We start from the raw sequence: 18839 nt of genomic DNA on the forward strand, positions 1-18839 counted from the left end.
TTATCAGAAAGACAGAACTGAATAAACAACAGTAAGAGAAGAATGATGAAGTACAGTACTATGGAAGCAAATAGTACTTCCCTAGAAGGGGTCAGAGAAGTGATGCCTAAGCTGAGAACTTGGTAGGAATAAACCAAATGAGAATGGGAGGAAAGAATGCATCAGACAGAAGGCAGACCAGAGTCTAATATCGAGTAAGTGTTCATACCAAAGTTATTGAAATTTTGTAAAATAAAGTAAAAATTTAATAAAAAGTAAGCATTGTGGTTTCAGGTAACTAAAAGCAGAGCATAGATTGCAAGGAGCCTATGTTCAGCCTGGAGGGGCCAAATCATGATAATGTGTTAAGGAATTATACTTTATCCTAAGGACAAAAGGTAACCATTGCAGGATTTTAAGGAGGAATGTCAAATTATGTTTTAAAAGCATTGTTTTAGTTGCAGTATGCAAACAGTTTTAGTCTACTTTGTGGCAAAAGGTTTAAGATTCTCTTCTGAATACTCTTAATTTAGAGATAGCTAGAGATCCCCTAGGGATCCAAGGAACCTCAGCCAAAGACAGTCTTGAAGGCAGCTTGGCGTTCACTCTCTGGTTTCTACAAGATCCCTCAGAGCAAAGATCTTTAAATTAAAAAAAAATAATCCAGTATATTTCCAATACCTATATACTGTGTACTGAATGAATGAATGAACAAAGGAATTAACAAATGAATGGACTAGACAGATTATTCTCTTTAGTGAACTTAGAATTATTTCCCTGGCTTCAAATTTTTCTGCCTTTTCTTCAGAAATAACATCTTCGAAGAGTTTCTTGGGTTCCTGATTTCCACTCTTTGTTTTCTCCTTGGCTTGTAGCCTAGCCCTTAGAGCAGGATATTCTTATTCTTCTGTGATGATCATTCTGAATTCTAGCATATTCTCTACCCTGTTTGTAAATCTTACATTGTCAGCCTTTGTTTTGTTTCCTTTGTCCTACTTTTCTCAATGACTCATAGTTGGATCCCTTGACTGTACACCTGCAATTTTTATTCCAACCCAACTCATGTGTTGATTTCTATATTCAAGCCAGGATATATAGAAAGATCGTTATCACCATGACCTAGTTAGACTGGGGTATGCTAAATAGACCCAATATTCTAGACGTGTTTAATGGACCCCTGAGTATCTCCCCCCATTATGCTTCCATTGCTAAGCAAACTTGGAGTGCCATGTGTTAAATTAGCATTGTTTGCCATTAATACTTAAAGTTCATTTTAAATTTCTGCTTTAGTTTCATGTCTTTAGTTTTAAGATCCACAGTGACTCCTTCTTGAACTTCATTCAGTTTTTTTTTGCCAAACTCAAGCTAGTGGCTGGCACATTGCTCTACTACGGAATCCTGCCATTCTTCCTTCTTATAACAGAATCTTGTTTATATCAACTATTAGGCACCTTGAAGTTTGGGGAGACCTAAGCAATAAATAGCATTAATTATTGTAGTTATTAGTAAATACCATTTAGCATGACATATAGACTATTCTTAAATCTTATCAGGAGAATAGACAACTAAATAAGCAAAAACAACAAATCATTAAAGGAAGTATTTGGGCAAATAGCAGAAGTACTACAATCTAGAACCACTTAGTGCTATCCCCTGCTCCCCAGGGGTTAGTTAAGTCCAAAATTTTTGGAATCATTGTTGACTCCTCTGCTCTCACACTTATCCAGTAAATCAGAAACTCAAATTTTCTCTGCATTTAAAATACATTCAGAGATACCTTTTACCATCTATACTGCTACTACCTTGATTGAAGTCATCATGAATGCAGCTACTATCTAACTAGTCCTGCTTCTACCCTTGTCCCCACTGTTACTGGTTCTAAGCCAAGCAATCTCAAATGGTCTGATGTTAAAGTGCAGCTCAAATTACATCACTCCTCTCTTGGAAATATCCCCATGACTAGTCATCTCTTCTAGAGTATCAAAATCCTTGCAACAGTCTACAAGTTTCTTTAAGGTCGAGCCCCATTACCTCTCTGATTTCCTTTCCTAGTTTTCTACCTCATTTACTCTGTTCTAGCCATACTGATCTTGCTTTTCAATAAGCAAACCTGGCACGCTCCCTCTGATGGGCTTTACCCTTGCTGCTTCCTCTCCTTGCAGTGCTCTCCCCTGGATATGCATAAGGAAGCTTCCTTATCTCCTTCAGGTCTTTGCTCAAATGTCATGTTTTCAGTCAGGGCTTCCCTGACCATCCTGTTTCAAATTGTAACCCCTGCCCCACCCCCAATACTTCTTACTCTTTTTTTCCCTCTTTATTTTTTTCTATGGCTTATATCTTCATCTAATACTCTGTATATTATAACCTATTTATTTTTTAAACTTTTCTATGTATTCTTCCACTAAAAAGGAGGCTTCATAAAAGCAGAGATTTTTGTCTCTTTACTGCCCTATCCAAGCATGTAGACAGTAACTTATATAAAAAGGCTTTTCTGTAAATATTTGTTGAATAAATAAATAACTCTAATTATAAGGTTATTTATTCTCAAGCAAATTCACATAAATCTCTTTTTTTCAATCATCATCATTTAGCTTCCTGAGCTTTATTTTGTAGTATCTCATTACATATTTTGAAATTTTGGCTTCTATCTAAATCTACCCATAAATGTTATGGTTTAACTTTATGCTTTACTTCCACAATCTAACATTTAAGTGTTTTATTTTCTCTTAAGATTTCAAATATAAAAAGCAATTTATTATAATTACATTGTTATTGTTTTACTCATTTTTTGAGGTATCTTACTGTATTTTGGAAGGTTCTGCTACCATACTCTGCATTCCTGGAAGAGTATATTATTTTCTTAACTCATCTTAGTAACTCTCCTAGTCCTTAAACAGTGCTTTACACAAAGTACTCAGTAAAATTATTCATAGAAGACTTATAAACAAAGTTGAAAAAGTTTATATGTAGCTTTAAAATCTCCAGCATCCTCATTTTTGTATATTATGCCCAGGAGAGAAATCTATGGATGTTTTTTATTCATATAGATGAACAAATATGTATTTATTAGTTTCTTCATTCAATGAATATTTATTGAGCTTCTATTATATGCCAGCCACTGTTCTTAAGTGCTAGAAATACACTGTAGTGAGAAAACATGAAATTCCTGTCAACAGTGAAGGATAGCAAACAAATAAATATGTTAATATTAGAATTATATCAAAATACTTTGGCCAAAATCTTGAGATTTAAGATTAATATACAGCCAAGCTTTAAGTTGGGTTATCACCATCATAGAATGAACTTAGGTATATATCTGAACTTGTGTTTAGAAAAACAAAGCTTTTACTACAGCAGTAATATTACAAAATTTTAAGAGTCAAATTTTGCACAGGGATAGTAATTTCTCAGCAGTAACAGCTGATAAATCCTTCGTATGGCCAACTATCTTGCACATTTGGAATACTAAACAGTACTCTATGGTCTATAATCATATGCAGTTTTATAGAAGCAATCTTACAAAATATGCTATTTGTACTGCTTGTAGAAGATAAATCTTGGTTCTAGAAATTTGACAACATAGCAACATAATTGGCTTTCAAGATAACAAAATCTTTCCTGAATGTCTACCTGCATTGCAGCTTTCATCACATGCATACCAATTTTAGCAGCTTCCTGGAGTAGCATAATAAAAGAATCTTTACAGCAGAAAACATGCAGAGAATACTTGAAGTCTTATGACAAATTTGGTTTCTTGAAGAATCAGCAAGTTGTAGTGAACAATTTTCCCTGCAAGTAACCAATTATTGCTAGTAAAATCTCCTACGCTGGTACCGTTATTTGCAAAAATATTGTTTCAAGGCTTCCCTTGATTTATGAGCCTTTTCTTTTTTTGCCATTTAAAGGCTTCTCTTAATCTTCTTTGAACATACATTATTAATATATAAAAGAGAGTTGCAAAATGTCTTGTATACCATATACTTTTATTTTTGGTAAAGAAGAATAATAGAAAGGGTTGACAGTTTTTCTGCTGGTGTCAATAAATCTCGCCTATTAAAATGTTTTATTATTTCTGAAGATACAATGGAAGATTGTGAACAAAACATTATGTGCTTGTGATTCCTAAATCAATCATAGCCTTCACCACATTTGTTTCATTGTCAGTAGTTGCATAACACTTCACTTGCTGAATTTCCATTCTATAATATATTATCTATCAGATTTACTTTGTTGTTAGCTATTTGCAACTGGAAATCTCTTCACGAGCAAAGAAAGTAGTGATTGGTTTTATTGTTAATTTATATGTTATCACACTTTAAAAGGACTTTGGGCTGTATATTATTTATCTATTTGTTGTACACAATATTGAAGTAGACTATTATTTGGCTTAATACTACCAATAATACCAACTTTTGTATACAATAAAAATAATTTAAGAAAATGTTTTTTAGTAATGTATATTCTAGAAAGAATCTTGAAGATTCATAGCTTTGCAAGCCTCAGAACTCCTTTTATTTAATCTCCTGAAAGTTATTGTTAGTGATTTTTGACAAGTTTTTCTTAACCTCTATAGATTCATAACCTCAACAAGAAATTGTTGAGATATGCCAGATATAGTTTCAGTATAACCAAGCCCTGTCTATATGGGCCCGGAGCGAGAAGAGCCGCAGATGTGGGCGGGTTGGTAATTTCACGGAGGTTGGTAGATTAAGAGACCAAATATACAAGGGGATATCCATGGTTAGAAGGACTGAAGAAGTAGAATGTGCTATGTCCGACCAATCATTTGATGTACGGATGTACGATTAATGATTCTATGGGCTGTACGGTATCCGTGGTGGGCATGTTTTTGGGTGGGTACATGGATTTAATGTGCCATAGTCCAATGTGAAATAATAGTTCTTGCTTGTAAGCATGTTCTTTAACATAATATGCATGTCTTAATGCTATGTGCTATGTATAGTACTATGTATTATTCATGGGGATAAACAATAATGCACTAATTACATGGGGAAAAAAAATCGTGTATGCTTTTAGAGTACTTTATGGGTAAGCCATCAAATTTTATATATATATATATATATATATATATATATATATATATTATTCTGTTAGTGGCTCAGGGAGTAGTTTAATATAGAATTTCAGCTTTGGGTGTTGATGGTAGAATTAAGTATTCTTTCCCTGATTGTCCTGGGGAGTTGGTACGTCTCCTTTTCCGGTTTACAAGGCCGGGGTAATTGGATATACTACAAGGACGTTATCACTTGAGTAGCTTATTTTCAGTTAGGGCTGATAGAGGGATTAGGGTAATAATAAGGAAATATACAATGGATGCGGTCTGGCCAATGGCTACAAAGGGGTGTTCTACTGGTTGGCCTCCAATTCATGTAAGTGTTAGTAGGTCGGCTACTAGGGTTCAGAATAGGGTTTGGGTAATTGGTCGGAATGTTATACTTTGTTGTTTGGATATATGAGTAGCGGGGATAATTATCAGAATTATGATAGATAGTAGAAGGGCTAGGACACCTCCTAGTTTATTTGGGATAGATCGTAAAATTGTGTATGCGAATAGAAAGTATCATTCTGGCTTAATATGAGGTGGGGTATTAAGGGGGTTAGCTAGCGTGTAGTTATCTGGGTCAGTTAAAAGGTCAGGGGTAAATAGGGTCAGGCTTGTGAGGAGTAAGAGAAGAATAGTTAGTCCAAGAATGTCTTTGGTTGTATAGTAGGGGTGGAATGTAATTTTATCGGGGTTGGATGCTATTCCTGATGGGTTACTTGAACCTGTTTCATGCAGAAATAAAAGATGAATGGTTGCTAGAGCTGTGATAATAAAAGGTAAAATAAAGTGGAAGGTAAAAAATCGTGTAAGGGTAGGTTTATCTACCGAAAAGCCACCTCAGATTCATTGTACAAGGTCATGTCCAATATAGGGGATGGCTGATAAAAGGTTTGTAATAACTGTGGCCCCTCAGAATGATATTTGGCCTCATGGCAAGACATAACCTATAAAGGCTGTGGCTATTGTTATTAATAGTAGGATTGCACCGATATTTCAGGTCTTCAGAAAGAGAAAAGACCCGTAGTAGAGGCCTTGGCCAATATGGAGAAATAAGCACACAAAAAATACGGAGGCACCATTGGCGTGTAGGAGACGGATTATTCAGCCGTAGTTAATATCCCGGGTAATATGTGCTACTGAGGAGAAGGCGGTTGAGGTGTCTGGCGTGTAGTGTATTGCTAAGAATAGGCCCGTGATAATTTGAATTGTTAGACAGGCACCTAGAAGTGATCCGAAGTTTCATCAGAAGGAGATATTGGATGGTGAGGGGAGGTCAATAAATGAATTATTAATAATTTTTATTAATGGGTATGTTTTGCGGGGAGAGGTCATTAATATTCTTATAGTTGAAATACAACGATGGTTTTTCATATCATTAGTCATGGTTATAATCCATGTGGGAATAATGACATATGCTTTATTTTTATTAAGTATTATATTGGTAATGGGGTTTGTGGGGTTTTCCTCTAAGCCCTCAGCTATTTATGGGGGACTGGTGTTGATTTTTAGTGGTGCTGTGGGTTGTGTGCTTATACTGTATTTTGGTGGATCTTATATGGGGCTTATAGTTTTTTTAATTTATTTAGGTGGTATAATGGTTGTTTTTGGTTATACTGCAGCAATAGCAGTTGATGAATACCCTGAGACATGAGTATCAAGTATTGATATTTTAGGAACACTTGTATTGGGTTTAGTAATGGAGATAATGATAGTATTATTACTGGGGGGTGATCCTAATAAAACGGTAGAAGTCGTTGTTAACTATAATACTGTGGCAGGTTGAATGATTTATGAGGGTGAGGGGCCGGGTTTAATTCGTGAAGATCCTACAGGCGCTGCTGCTTTATATGATTATGGTGTTTGGGTTGTTTTAGTTACTTCTTGAGCATTATTTATGGGTATACATATTGCAATTGAGTTGACTCGGGGAGGGGGTTAGATTGTAAGAAGAAGCGTTAGGATAGGTGGAATAAAGAAGGTTAAGAAGTAGAGTTTAATTAGGCCTTTTTGAATTGATGTGATTGTAGCTATTGAAGTTTGTATCTGTATTGTTGTTTTTGGTATGGATTTTTCTAGTCAGAATAGGTCTAGTAAGGTGGAGGTGAAATTTTGACTTGTGGTTAGGTTTAAATGGGGATTTAGGCGGTGAGTAGTGATTGAGTAGAAGCCTAGTATGTTAGAGAAGTAGTAAATTTTTACTGGGGCATATAGTTTTATGTTGTTAGTTAAAGAGTTAAGTTCCATTGCTATAAGGAGTCCTAGGATGGTTACACCTAGAGCTGTAAGCTTAAGATGGAGGGGTATAGTTATTTGAGGGTATGTAGTAGGAGGAATACAGTTAGAAATAAGAAACCCAGCAAAGATACTACCTACTGCTAGGCGATTAATTGGATTTATTAGGAGATTATTATTTTCGTTGATTAGAGTAGAAGTTATAAAGCGAGGGTGTCCTGTCAAGGTAAAAAATATAATGCGGACACTGTATATTGCTGTAAGGGAGGTGGCTGCGAGAGTAGTTGTAAGGGCTCAGGCGTTGGTATATGACGTGTTGATGGCTTCGATAATTAGATCTTTTGAGTAGAAACCTGTAAGGAATGGTGTTCCTATAAGTGCAAGGTTACCAATAATAAGGGAGGAGGCAGTGAAAGGTATAATTTTAAATAGGCCTCCTATTTTTCGGATATCTTGCTCGTTGTTGAGATTGTGGATAATGGATCCTGCGGATAGAAATAATATAGCTTTGAAAAAGGCGTGGGTACAGATATGGAGAAAGGCTAAGTGTGGCTGGTTAATGCCGACTGTTACTGTTATAAGGCCTAGTTGGCTTGAGGTTGAGAAAGCTACAATTTTTTTTACGTCATTCTGTGTTAGAGCACAGATTGCCGTGAATAGGGTGGTAATGGCTCCTAGTGATAAGGTAAGTGTCTCGATAAGCAAATTGTTTTCAATTAGGGGGTGAAAGCGGATAAGTAGGAAAATACCTGCGACGACTGTTGTACTGGAGTGAAGTAGTGCTGAAACTGGGGTGGGCCCTTCTATGGCGGAAGGAAGTCATGGGTGTAGGCCAAATTGGGCTGATTTTCCTGTTGCTGCCAGGAGGAGGCTTATCAGGGGGAAAGAGTTTGTAGTAGAATTAAGGATAAACATTTGTTGGAGATCTCATGAGTTGGAATATAGAAAAAATCATGCTATTGCGAGGATAAAGCCAATGTCTCCAATGCGATTATATAAGATTGCTTGTAGGGCTGCTGTGTTAGCTTCTGTTCGGCCGTATCACCAGCTAATTAGTAGAAAGGATATAATGCCTATTCCTTCTCATCCAATAAAAAGTTGGAACAAATTATTGGCGGTGATTAAGATTAATATTGTGATGAGGAATATAAGTAAGTACTTGAGAAATTGATTAATATTTGGGTCTGAACTTATATTGAGAATTCTATGATTGATCAGGTAACGAATAGTGCTACGGGCGTGAATATTATGGAAAAGAAGTCTAGTTTAAAGTTTAGTGATAGTTTGATAGTTTGAATTGTTACTCAATGTCAGTTTGAAATTATTGACTCTTGGCCTGTGAAAATAAATATTATTATAGATAAAATGCTAGCGGTAAGGGCATAAATAATGGCTAGTTTTACGTAGTGTGGGTATAGGGGGTTTTTGTTAGATTTAACTAGGGTAATTATAATAGGTATTAGTAGGGGAATTAGTCTTATTAGAGTAATAGAGAAGTGCATTTTGCTTTTATTTGGAGTTGCACCAACATTTTTGGTTCCTAAGACCAATGGATAACTACTATCCTTTAAAAGCTGAGAAGGCCAGGATATTAAGCCTGGAGGCAGGAGTTAGTATTATTTAGTATTATTTAGTATTATTTTTAATGTCTACAGTTCTGAAATTTGATAAGTGAGAAAGTAAATATGTATACCTAGTTTTTTCTTCCTTATATCTGGATTGAAGATTATTTATATTGGGTAATTTTTTAAACGATATTTGACTGTTTTTTCTCCTGGAAAAATTTTGAGATAGCAAAGTTGATATTCCATTATTATTTGGTCCTCACAAATAGGAAATATTTCCAAGTAACTCCTCTTAAAAGACTCATGGTTAAGTAGAACTAAATAACTTATAATAAAGTTTTGTTACATGTTATTTAATTTTGAAAATGTCAGTATATTTAATAATTTCACAAAGATCTGGATTTCAGTATTGTCTGATGCATATCTTTTTTGTATTAAATTTTTATTAATATTTCTTGACTAAATTATTTCCAGCTTTTTCATATTTATCTTGCTATTATTGTCTCTTAATATTTGTATTATCAATTGATTTCTTGAATCATAAGTTCTGAAATCAACATAAAATTAACAATTTTTATATAAATTATTCTCTAAATTCTTTTCTTGCCGTACTAAATACATATCAATAGTTCAGACTAAGATAATTTCAACTTATAGAGCACATAAAGGGTTTTCACTTCAAGTAAAATAGAGTGAATAATATTTTTAAATAAATCTAAATGTCATACTTTGCTATTACTAACATTGTTACACTTATTAGATAGGGTGGTAACATCTGTCCTTATACAAATATTAGTATTATTTTTTGTGGGATGTCAGAACAGTGTTAAAGTAAGCGTCTGTTTGTTGAGCCCACCAGAAGGTAAAAGGCAAATAACAGATCTTGCCAAATATTGAAACTGAACTAAATCTTATTTCTAATAAATATAAGGATGCTGTAAAGCAAAATGATGTAGATTAAGAGGTCTAGAGATAAGTGGTTTGGGGAAGGTAACACTTTAGTATTAATGGTCAGGGTCAGCCTTTCTTTGGAGATGATATTTAAACAGAGACTTGAATGAAGTAAGAGAGCAAACCTTGAAATGTATCTGAAGGAAAAGCAAATCCAGTCAGAGGGATCAGTAAGTACAGAATCTCTGAGACAGGAATGTGCTTTACTTGTTCAAGGAACAAATGAGTGGCTAGGGCATTATATAAGGAAAGTTTTACTGGAAATGAGGTTGAATGGGTGGCCAAGGACCATGAGGTATGAGTCCATGTAGGCTTGGTAAGAAATTTAAATTTAGTCTGAGTACATGGGAGGTCAGTAGAAGGCTGAGAGCAGGAAGATTAAAAGGTTATTCTGCTGGTATGTGAATAAGCTATAGGGAGGAAGAATAGGAGCAGGCTGACCAGTAAAGAGATATTGCTTTCAAAAAGCACACAAATAGCTGCATCTCTTCTAAAACACCAAATGAATAAATACATTTTATACATTCAAATAAATAATGCCAGTAAAATTCACTTTCTGCCTTCAAATATCTTTGTGGAATTTGATGATTTCATAAAAATGAACTAGTTGAAATTGTCATTAAGATTATGGACAGTCACGTAAATATTGAAAGACTTTATATTTTTCATTCTGCAGATGTTTCAGCATTGAGTATATGAAACTATCTTTTTATAGACCTGTGTTTGCTGTATCTATTGACATTTGGGGTTCCTTTCTATGCCCATATTAAAGTGTAAGTTATATTCTAGGTTATCTTTACATATTCTTTTAAATCTCTTTTTACTTATGTAGAGATTTGAATATTAATGTGAATAATAAACATCTGACTTGCTTGGGAAGAAAAAAGAGGTTATTGCAGTAATCCAAGTGAGGTTATGATGGACTAGGATGGTAGCTGTGGAGGTAGAGGCTTCTTAAAGTGGTGGTAGTATTTTGATATTTAACTTGTGAATTTGGCTGTGGGGAATGGGAGAGAGTTATCAAATGTGATTTCAAAGTTTTGACTCGTTATTGTTGTTTAAAGAGGAGGGGAGTGATCTTGCAAATTAAAAGTTCTAATGTGAACATGATAAATTTAGATGCCATTTAGATATCTTGATGGAAATGTCAGAGAAGTAATTGATGAGAGAGGTGTTGGAATAGAAAATAGAAAATTAGCAGTCATCACCATATCAAGATAGTGTTTAAAAGCATAGGAATGGCCAAGTATTTGGCACTGGTGCACTTCAATATTGAGATGTTTAGAAAAGGAAAAGTTGTCAACCATTGAAACCAAGAAGAAGTAGTTAGGTATATAGAAGAAAGCCTGGAAGGCTGTAGTAATCAAGAAGCTCAGAAAAGAAAGTGTTTTTAAAAGATCAGAATGATTAAGTATGTTAAATGCTGTAAGCGAGGTTAGAGAAGAATCATGTTTGGCAACATGGAGGACATTGGTGATCTTGAAGAGTTGTTTTGTGAAGTTCTAAAGAATGAAAGCCTGGTCATATGAGTCTAAAGAAGAAAAAGAGTGAAGTTGAGACAGCAAGTATAGACAGGTTTTTCAGGAGTTGTGTTATGAAGTAACACAGATGAATAGAGTGATACTGATAGGGAGAAAAACCAAAGGAATTTTTTTGGTTTTATTTTTTAATATAGGGGATTTTTTAAAACCATATCTATGTTCATTATAAATTTAAAAATTGATGGCACAAGAAAAAGGAAATAATTGTAGGAGTAAAGTTCTTTAAAAGGTAAGAGAAAATAGGTCCCAATGCACATGTGGCAAGATTGGCCTTAAATAGGAACTTGAACTAGTCACAAAATAAGTTATAAATTATTGTTAACAATTAAGAGGAGACCTATAAGTAGGTAGACAGTATAAATTCCTGCTTTGCCACACTAAAAATTTAATACTATGCCAAAAAGTAATTATTAATAATCTTGTTTCTCATAGTGGTTCAGGTTCTGCATGAACACTGTCAGGGCTTTTAGCCCATGTAACTCAACTCGTTCCTGTATTTAGAAAAGACAGAGAAATGGTAAATAACAAACATAAAGAATAAAATTTTATTTCCCCCAATTTTTTCCACTAGGTGATAAAAGTATATCAAAAAGTTCTACTGAAAAATAATATTTCTTTATATCAAATATTGAGCCTAGAAACCCAGATTTATAAGTTTTTTAATTGAAAAAATACCAAATATATGGATAGAACCTCTAGTACTCTAATAGGTGGCTATATTACGGATAGAGGAAGAGTAAGATTTCCTTTTTTAACAGTAAGGTAGGGTATATTCTTTTTCTAGACAAGGCTATAGCTATTAATAAAGTTAAACAAGGTAGCAAAATCAATTCAGTGGCAATAGAGCAATGGAACCTAAAATTTTCCTCAAATCCTTTGTACAGCTTGAGACTTTTCAGTAACCTATACTATGTGGAGTACCACTAACATAACCCAGTCAAAAAGTGATTAAGATTTTTAAAGTTCGAGTCATTGACTTCAATTTATAGACTTGGAAGAAGCAAGCCTTCCAAGTATCCATCATGCCATTACCACATTCATCGAATTTACAGAAGTTACTTTTCCCACAATCTGCATCCGTCACTAGACAGCATGGAAACTTTGTTCTTTTTGAAAGGTTATTACAACTAAGTTTTTTAATGAAATGGAAATGTGTAACATGTTTTAAATTTATAAGCACTTGGCTTTACTGCTGTTTTGTTTCTTGTGGGTATCTCATTAATTCGGGTAAAGTTTTTTGGTTTGTTCCTTCTCTGTTTTGTTAATTCAAGATTTGACTTTTGGGTTTTTTTTTTCATTTTGTCCAATATTTTTTCCAGATATTGTTGACATCCAAACAATAACCAACAAGGTGGGACCCAAAATACTAGGAATTTTTTTATATTATTTGCAACTCTCTAATAAATATTGAATTAGAATTTGAAAATTCTTCAGAAATTCTTTCCACCTTATTGGATGAAGGTTCTATGCTTACTATGCCAAGAATTAAAGGGGAAAGAAAATAACTTTCTGTAGAAAAATTAGGATATTAAGGATAATAGTAAGCAAACCTGGGGAGGTTGGGGAGGAGCTTACTACATTATCTAGCATGCTTTTTACTGGAATGAATGTAGGTGATCATATGTGTGTATGTTCTTCCACAATTCTATTTAACAATATCATGTTCTGTTTATAAATTAGTGTGTGGAGAGATTTCCTATTTAACTTAAAACTGTCTCTTAAAAGATATCTCTTCCACAGGAAAATATTATTTCATTTCTCTGTGGCTCCAGATCTGCTAATTCTGACATTTATATTCTACAAAATAGAATCTTCAGGGAAATTTAGAATAAGTAAAGGTTGAAATACCATAAAAACAAAGTCCCAAGTCAAACTATTTCTGTGCCTTTGGAGGGGAAATATAAATGGTTAAGAAGTGTTACCCAGCCTGCAAGGGAACTCAGTCCACAGGAGGAGAGGGCTGGGCAGAGAGAGATTTCTTACAGTCAGCTTTCAGCCATATCTTCAAATCTAGAGATGAGAAATGCCAGAAACATCAGCATTTCTTTATAAGTTTATCATTTTAAACCCCTTCTCAAAGCCAACACTTACTTGTTTCTTACAAAGTTGTTTGGTTGAGATTACTTATTTAAAAACATTAACATGGGGACATGAAAATATAAGTTTCTTAGAAGTTTTACTTTGAAAAACTCTCGGAAAAGCAATACAATTAATTACTTTAGGAAAATGTTAGCCAAACTCGAGGCACAAAAATGTATCTATTGATTTAACTTGATCAAAGATTTTTTTGCCCTTGTTTCTTAATTCCCACTAGTCGCATATAGAGTTGTAGATATAAAGGTGAAATATATAAAAATTTGTTGTGTTAAAACTGGTAGATTAGGAAAGACATTTCTAATATGATGGCATTTGAACAGAGACCTAAAGGAGATAAGGGAATAGCCCATGCAGGTAAATGAGAGAAGAGAGTTTCAGGCAGAGTTAACAGCAAGCACCAGGCAAAAAGTTTTTTTTGAGAAAGAAAGGCAAATGTGCCTGAAGGAAACAAAACAGAAAAAGTCATCTAGAGAAGTCAGAGTTAGGTAGTAAGGAGCAAAGGATTTAGAATTCGGGCAGGAGCAGGCAACGCAGGCCTTGTCTGCTATCAAAAGGACACTGACTTCTGTGAGATGGGGTAACTCTGGGCAACTTTATAAAGACTAGATTGTACAGAGGAAGAAAGGGCAACAGTTAGGATTTATATTTGTACTTGCCTTTGGATCTTCAAAATATCTTTCTCAAATTATTTTTAACATATGTATTAATTGTATTTATTCCTGGAAGGTCAGCAATGCCGTCTAGTTTTCAAATTGATCCATTGTTTAAAGGATGAGGTTAAGAATTGCCTTAACACTCAACCACGTAATCAATAAGCGAAGAGTGTTACTCATACCAAGTCACACACTGAACATTATATTTATCAGATGTTCTCTATACATGTGGTAATTATTGTGTTTAGAAATTATTGTCATTGTTCTTATATAACTAGAATATTGTTTAAAAATAATGATCTTACTAAGAATATAAACAAGGCATAATTTGGATAAGAAAACAATTCTCTGGTGTTGTTTATTCCTTCATTTAAATACAATTAAGTTTCATTGAAAGCATATTAGAGCCATAATTTTACTCATTGAATTCTAATTTGCTCAGCTTAAAACACTGAAATGTTTCCCTAAAAAATATTGTGATTTATAAGCTAATTTTCCCTCTAAATAACAAATAGGTAGCATTTTCACAAATTGATAGATATTTTCAAGTCACTAATTAAAAGGCAAAACTTGTCAGTTTGGATAAAACAAGGCCCAGTTATGATGGCTACACAGTATCATGGCATTGCACTTTAAATATAAATACACAAATAAGTTAAAAGTAAAATTATTGAAAAAGATGTACCATGCTAACACTAGCCAAGAGAAAGCTGGTGTCGCTATATTAAATACTGAGCAAAATAGGTGTCGCAGCAAAGTTTATAACTAGAGATAACAAAGATTATTTTATAATGATAAAGAGATCAAGTCATCAAAAGGACATAACAAAACCAAATTTACACACCTAATAACAGAGTTTCAAAATACATGAAGCAAAAACTGAAAACTGCAAAGGGAAATAGATGAATCCAGAATTAAAGGTGAAGATTTCAACATATGCCTCTCAATAACTGACAGGATACATAGCAGATCAGTAAAGATATAAAAGACTTGAATAACAGTATTAGCTAAATTAATATTTATAGGACCTTAACAACAGCAGACTGCACATTCTTTTCAAGTGCGCACAGGATGTTTACAGTGGTAGATACCATTCTATGCCATAAAGCTAGTCTAAATAAATCTAATAGAATTCAAACAACACAAAGTATGCTTTCTCACCACAATGGAATTAAGTTAGAATCAACAACAAAGATTTATGGAAAATCCTAAAATATTTAGAAATAAAATACACACTTGTAAATAACCTATAGGTCAAAGAAGATATCAAAAATAAAGCTGGAAATGAACTTAATTGAATAAAATTTTAAACACAATACATTAAAATGTAGACATGACACATTGAGAAGAATGATTGGTTAAATTACTTATTTGCATTAAACACTTTTTCCAAGGAACACAGTGCATTAAAACAAAGTAAAATGGCATCAGTTTATAAATGCATGGCATTTTAAATTATAGAATTGTGATTGTATGTGAATGAAGACAGTCATTAATGGGTTATAGGCTAAACAAGGCCACTGGAATATTTTGATATTTATTCCCATATATTTTCTATGTATTTAAATAATGTTTATATATAATTAGGTTTATACTGTGTATATATTTTTACATTCTGATAAATATATTAGGTCCTAAACAGTTTCCAATGATATAAAATATTTTTCAAATATCAGTTTTTATTGGCTGTGTATTTTTTTTTTTTTTTGGTAGGGATATGCCATAATTTAATCAGCTAATTTCTATTCTGTTTATTATGCTTCAAATTCATTATAATTTTAAATGAGCAGCCATGTATATTAATCTCTTGATTATTCCTTAATTTGCATTCCAAGAAAAGAATTACTGAGTAAAAGGGCTTTATGTTTTTAAAGCTTTGACACATTTTATCACATTGTTTTATCATGGTGTACCACTGTATACTCCTACCAAAATTTTGTTCCTGTTGCAACACTTAGCAACATTTAATCATTATCATTTCTCCTGCTATACCCTTGGGCTAAAAACCTATCTCAGTTTTACATAACTATTGAAGTTGATATCTTGTTTCTGTAACTATGTAAATAATTTACCATTTTGTTAATGTTATTAACTCATTTTCATATTTGTGGTAAATGTGTTTTTTAAATTTAGTTTATGTAAAATCTTACATAATATAACCTATATTTCTTCTTTTTTTATGTTTTTAATGAAAGTCAGCCATTCTGTAATCAGATGTATAATCTCACTCCTTTTTTTTTCCTCATCTTAAATTGATTCTTTTTTTTCCTTCATTAATTTATGGAATAAATTTTACTCTGAATGATAAGTAGCACAATTTTAGGTTAGAATGTGAATTGAAGGTTGAATTTTTTTGCAAGCAGTTAACAATTTTTCCCCAGCATCTTTGACTGAATGTTTTTATTCCTCAGTGACCTTATAATATATTAAATTCTAATGGTTTTACTTGATTATGATCAGAGACTGAATTTCTTCCTGGTTTGTGGATACACATTTCATAAATGTATGCAAACACTTCAAAGGAATTTTTCCCCCATGGAGTATAACTGATACATTTGAATCATTTAATTTTTTTTTAATTTTATGCTTTTGGCCCTTTGGGATTTTCATAAAGTTGTTTTTCATGTGCGTTTAACTTTGCCACAGTAATTATATAGATTTAATTCTATATTTAACTGATTTCATTCCTTATAGCCAATAGGATTAGCTTTTAACCTATTCCAATAGGATAGCTTCTATATCCCTAAAAATATTAGTGTTAATTAATATGTAAAAGAGATAGAAAACATTTTTTTTTTAGAAAGAGATACAAAAGTGTTTTCTGAACTCTAACCTATGTAAAAATGATACCTGCTTGTATTACAGTTGACTGATAAGTTACCTAATAATATTCTAGAAAAAAATATCCCCTTTACCTTCAAAATTCTGTATATTTTGGTCCATAAAGGAGTGGAACTCCCATGATATACTATTTATTTCTTACACAGTTTTCCACTTACTGTCATTTTTCAGTTGTTTTTGTATGTCTCATCTCCTCTAACTAAATAAGCTGTTTGCATTCAGTAAATGCTTCTGAGTAAATGAATGTAATTTGAATTCATAAATTCTACTACATAATCAACATTTTAAAAATAAAATGTTGCAATATTGTATCACCTCAGAAAATCATTTTATTTATGTTATAATAACAGAGGTAAACTAGATAATCTTTATCATTCATTCTAATTTAGAAATTTTACTGCCTGTGATTCTAAGTGTTTGTATGTGTGTAATATTTGAGAAATTGCCTAGCCCATTTAGCTGCTCAATTCTATTAGCTATTTATTTGCTTATTTCCATATTACATCTATTATATGATATTTGAAGAATTATGGGTATACAGTCGCATAATCACAGAAGGGACTAGAGGTTTTATGTTTAATCTCAAACCTAATCCTTTAAAAGTGGCATAGCCCATAACTTAGAGTGAAGTAAAGAAGAAGCATTTATGAAAAATATTTGCCAACTAGCATGCCTATGACTTTGTTCAAAACCCAATTGGTGTGTGCATATTTCTGCTTAGTAAAGATAATACTTACTTCTGTATGTTCATGCTTATAAATGAGTATAAATGTGGTTAAGAGAAAAAAATGTGCTTATTGTTTCTGCACTGTGAGGTTTGCTGTTCAAAGATATTATACATGCTAAAATAATCTTTGTTATTTAAACTTTATCTCATTAAATAACACCTTTGCATTAGTCTACTTTTAAGCTTGATAGATTAACAAGTTATTTTTTCCCTGGATTAGTAACATTTTTACTAAAGAGCTTTCCCTTCTTGACAGCTATATTATTTAAACAAGTAAAAATCTGATTATCAGCCATACTCTAGTTTTAATTAGTTTAAACATATATATTTGCATTCATTACTGGCAACAATTCTTCAGCAGTCATTTGAATTCAAAATTAATTTTACAGCATTAATGAAATAGTATAATTGAAAATATTTATTAAATGACTTTTAAAATAACTGAACAGGATTAAATATTTATAATAAAGATACAATTAAGTATAATTTGATTATATTTAGCTAAGGAAAGAAATTATCAGGCCAATAATTTAATAAAAATTACTTGATAGGGAATAAATATGCTATGTAATACTATTTAATTGAAAATAGATACTTTATGAAGTGTTATCATTGTAAAGGATATTCAAGATAAATAATTATGGCTTGTTAAGAAGATCTTTTAAAAGTATTTTCTGCTTATGCAAAACATACTATTCATTGGTACAGGAACGTAGGAACATTTATGAGTACTAGTCAAATGCATTAAGATGTTAATGCAAACACAGTAGCTTTAGAGGTTTTAATTTTTTCTCTCGATCTGGCTAAGAGATGTAAATGCTTAGGTAAATAATAGGGTGTTATAGTACATGAAACACATCCTTTCTATGACAGTAATAAGTAAACAATTTTTTCTAGGCTGTTTATAAATCATGCAAAATGAATTACTGAGTAAATGAGGATTCTGTGAGTTTTTAATAGCTGACATTACCATAATACCATCTCTGTGCACCTGCTGAACTAATAAACGGATTCAGAAATCATCAGTAAGCTATCTCTTAAAGGATAGTATCACCTGCGGGAAATATTACAGAGAAACAAATCACCTAAGACTACCTAAGTTTACTTCCTGGTTCCAGCACCTATTATTTGACCTTGGGCAAGACCCTTAACCGCACTGTACCTCCACTTCCTCATTTGTAAAATGGG

The 18839-nt window shown here is 32.8% G+C and overlaps 1 protein-coding gene across 6 annotated transcripts in view; it reads left to right on the forward strand.

Moving 5' to 3' along the window:
- The window catches only part of DYNC2H1 (dynein cytoplasmic 2 heavy chain 1), a 390963-nt gene that overhangs the window by 323837 nt on the left and 48287 nt on the right, over nt 1-18839 (forward strand). The window lies entirely within an intron of this gene.

The sequence above is a fragment of the Cebus imitator genome, unplaced genomic scaffold (genome assembly GCF_001604975.1).
Source record: "Cebus imitator isolate Cc_AM_T3 unplaced genomic scaffold, Cebus_imitator-1.0 Scaffold171, whole genome shotgun sequence".
Lineage (NCBI taxonomy): Eukaryota > Metazoa > Chordata > Mammalia > Primates > Cebidae > Cebus > Cebus imitator.